Source organism: Carassius carassius, chromosome 38 (assembly GCF_963082965.1).
Source record: "Carassius carassius chromosome 38, fCarCar2.1, whole genome shotgun sequence".
In the NCBI taxonomy this organism is placed as follows: Eukaryota; Metazoa; Chordata; class Actinopteri; order Cypriniformes; family Cyprinidae; genus Carassius; species Carassius carassius.
In genome coordinates, this window is record NC_081792.1 from 13,173,608 (window position 1) to 13,177,536 (window position 3,929).

At 46.9% G+C, this 3,929-nt stretch overlaps 1 pseudogene; it reads right to left on the reverse strand.

The window, feature by feature from the left end:
* Window positions 1-1,983: 1,983 nt before the first annotated feature.
* LOC132119182 (uncharacterized) lies at window positions 1,984-3,639 on the reverse strand (annotated as a pseudogene).
* Between the last annotated feature and the right edge of the window lie 290 nt (window positions 3,640-3,929).

The following is a 3,929-nucleotide window of genomic DNA, read 5'->3' on the forward strand; positions in this document are numbered from 1 at the left end:
CTATACAATAGTTACCATGGCTGCTAACTCTGTGTTATGGTTTATATGGTTTATGGAGTTGTCACCGCAAATGCCGTCGACTCTGTGTTTAACTCTCATGCTTGAGAGCTTATTGCGTTGTGTCATGCCCTGTTTAGTGCAGCCTTCGAGTTATTGCTTGAAGATATGCATATTTTGTTAGGGTCGGAGCAGATTTCTCATTGGTCTAGTTCCGCCTATCAGATGCGAGCACTCATTGACACGGCCATTGGCTAGAACTGTCTTGCTTACGTGTGGGGGTGATTGATTCCGTTCAAGGCTTATCTTCACTGCTCTCACGGTGGGATTTTATACAGTTCCCATATACGTCTTAGCTGACGTATTGTTGAGTTACCGCCTCAAGAAGGGAACGTCTCCGGTATCTATCGTAACCTCGGTTCCCTGAGAGGCGGGAAAGAGACATTACGTTAGCCGCCGTGGTCACTGTTTGATCAGCTGTGCTAGCAGTCAGTCGTGATTCTGACATAATTTTCGCGCCCATGCATTTTATACTGCCCACTGAGCTGTCAGTATTTGCATGCTTCATGTCTATTGGCCAGCTGTCCCCAGCTGGCGTTAGCCCATAAGATTTCAGCGAAAGTGGAGAAGGGAGGAGTTCCCATATACATCTTAGCTGACGTAATGTCTCGTTCCCGCCTCTCAGGGAACCGAGGTAACGATAGTAACCGGAGACGTTTTCTGTACCGCCAATAAACAAACAAATTAAATTTAAGTTCTACATCCTTCCTAATAAACATACATAACCTGAAAGGAGGACAAAATGGCTACAAGCAATAAGGCGTGGGGATGATCAAGGGAAGTTGTGGAATCCCAAGACTAAGCATGTGTATATGTGCAGTCAGCATTTCATCACAGGCAGGCTACGTTGACATTGTTTTCATTATTAACATTATCAAAACTGTGTAAGGTTGTTTCAGAAAGTGTCATGCAAGGACTTCGCTGTCTTGAGTGCCGAGAAAGGCGCCTTTAAATAAAATGTATTATTATTATTATTCATATATAATTAGCCTTATCATTCTACCTTAAGTAAAACTATGTAGCCTAGTGTCGAACCTAAACGCGTCTGCTAAGAGGTTTAGTCTACGTGAAATGCCAATATATACGCCGTATACCCACTAGAAAAGGCCAAGGATTTCCGTTTACCCACTTAAAAAAGCGTTAGGATACGTAACAACGTAGTTTTTTGTCAGCCCGTCTGCGTTTGTGAAGCGACACGGATCGAATTGCAGAATCCAGTCTAAGATAGAACTTGCTATATAAAGCAGAACGTCATGGAATTTGGCAATTTTTGAATCAATAAATCTATGGTAGGGCTGTACAATACAATGTTCTCCACTACACACACACACACACACACACACACACACTGAATATGTCTGGAAATGACACCTCTGGCCATTTGGTTGGGTCATTGACCCAGTTTTTAATTAAATAAGGGCAATCATAAGCTATTGCAATTAATTTTGCAATGTACTGTTGCCGGTCGGCAAGCGTCAATGACTGGCAATACGACATTTTTGTCATTCAAATACACACGATGTTCACTGTGTTTTCCCCCAAGCCAACTTCCACCCTCGCCAAGCCAGACCACGCCCCCAACTATGACTAGATGCCGACTGTATGTATAGGTGTGAATCATTACCCTGTGTAAATTGCAGAAATTTGGAATAGACAACTTCTCACTTTGAGCACACAAATGTGTCATTTATTTTTCAAGAAAAAAAATTAACACCCAGAACAATGGCGCTGACCAGCGTTCCAAGTCATCATCACACAATCCAAACATTTAAAGGTACCGCGATCCCTGAACAGTTATGCAGAAACACAGTGTACAGAACTACACTTAATAACAAAGGTGAATTATGTTTGTCACATTCACTACACACGTCCCCCCAGAATTCACCATATCAGAAAAACTCAACAGTCAACGGGGAGGTGGGCGTATCAACCGGCCACAGTGGCTGTGCTGTACTGGAGGTCGAGGAGACCCCACTGCAGTCGGTGTACCGTCATTACACGGTTGAGGAGCATGGGTGTGGGAGGCTTGGGTGGGATGGGAGCACGGGGTGTGGGCAGAGCAGGAGGCCGTCCACATTGTGGGGGCTGGGCCACGTCCAAATTAGCCGGTTTAAGGCGGTCAATGGAGAGTCGCTCCAGTTTGCCACCTCTGTCCACCACAAAGTATTTGTCCCCTGTCTCCAGAACCCGGAATGGGCTCTCGTAGGTCGGGCGTTGTGGTCCTCTTTTGGCATCATGGGGAATGAAACATAGTTGGCTGTTTGAAGCCCAGTGGGGATGTGCAATTGAGGGAGGCCGTGAAAGGAAGTAGGGACAGGTGCATAAAGCCTCGCATTATCCAGTAGAATAGACCGCTGAAGAGTAGCAGACCATGGAACTGTGGTGCTAGGGACAAAATCCCCTGGCACTCGCAGCGGCTGTCCGTAAACAAGTTCCGCGGATGAAGGTCCTTCTTTGGTGCAGTCCTGATACCCAGCATTACCCACAGAAGCTTGTCGACCCAGTTGCTGTCTTTGAGGCTGGCATGCAGGGCAGCCTTCATCGATCTATGAAAACGTTCACAGAGTCCGTTTGCCTGTGGGTAAATGCAGTCATGCGGTGGAGTCTCACTCCGAGGCTCTGTGCGACAGCATCCCAAAGCTCGGACATGAACTGCGTGCCTTGTTCAGAGGAAATGTCTGAAGGGGTGCCAAAACGGGCAATCCAGGTGACAATAAATGCCCATGTCATCTTATCAGATGCCACCGATGTCAGTGCCTCAGGCCAGCGGGTGGTCCTGTAAACCATGGTTAACAGATATGTGAAACCTTGAGAGGAGGGCAGAGGACCAACCAGGTCCATGTTTACGTAGTCAAAATGCCTCTCAGGGAATGATTCTAACATGGCTTTAGTGTGGCAGTGCACTTTGGCCCGTTGGCACTCAATACAGGTATTAGCCCAGTCCCTAATGTCCAGCTTACATCCGAATGGCTCAATCTCAAACTGTTTTTAAATCTTCTCTTAAAACCTACTTTTTTTCTTTAGCTTTTTATTCATTGTGATATCATTTCATGAAAGTGTTTTTATTTATTATTATTATCTTGTGTATTGTTCAGCACTTTGGCCAGCCCTGCTTGCTGTTTTTAAATGTGCTATATGAATAAATACAAACTTGAAACTTCTTGAGGCTGTGCCACACAAACTTTGCTGTAACAAGCCTCTGTGAAGCATTCGCAACCTGGGTTGGAGAGACCATGGAAGTGAAAGGTCGGCCTTCCAACAGGGAACGAAGTGTCTAATGGCGAGGTAGAGACCCAGCAGCTCCCGGTCGAATGTGCTGTGCTTCCACTCACAAGGCAGCAGCTGACGGCTAAAGAAAGCCCGTGGCTGCCAGGCCCCGCCTATCCACTGCTCGTAAACAGCACCGACAGCGTAATCTGAGGTGTCCGAGGTGATGGCAATGGGGGCTTTAGGAGAATGATGCGCCAACATGGTGGCATTCGCTAATGGTACTTTAGTGGTATCAAAAGCCTTGACTCTGCTCTCAGTCCAGTCCACAGTGTGTTTGGGTTTACCTTTGAAGGCCTCGTGCAAGGGCCCCATGAGCTGAGTGGCTCGTGGGATGAAGCGGTGATAAAAAATTCACTATACCAAGGAACTCCTGCTGGGATTTGACAGTGAGTGGGCGTGGGAACTGTATGACTGCCTCCACCTTTGATGGGAGAGGAACTGCCTCGTACTTAGTGACTCTGTGTCCTAGTAAGTCGATGGTGGAGAGACCAAACTGGCACTTGGCGGGGTTGACAAATAGTCCATGGTGGCTAAGTCACTCAGAAAGGGTTCAGAGGTGCACCAGGTGCTGAGACTTGGACGTGCTCACTACCAGGATGTCA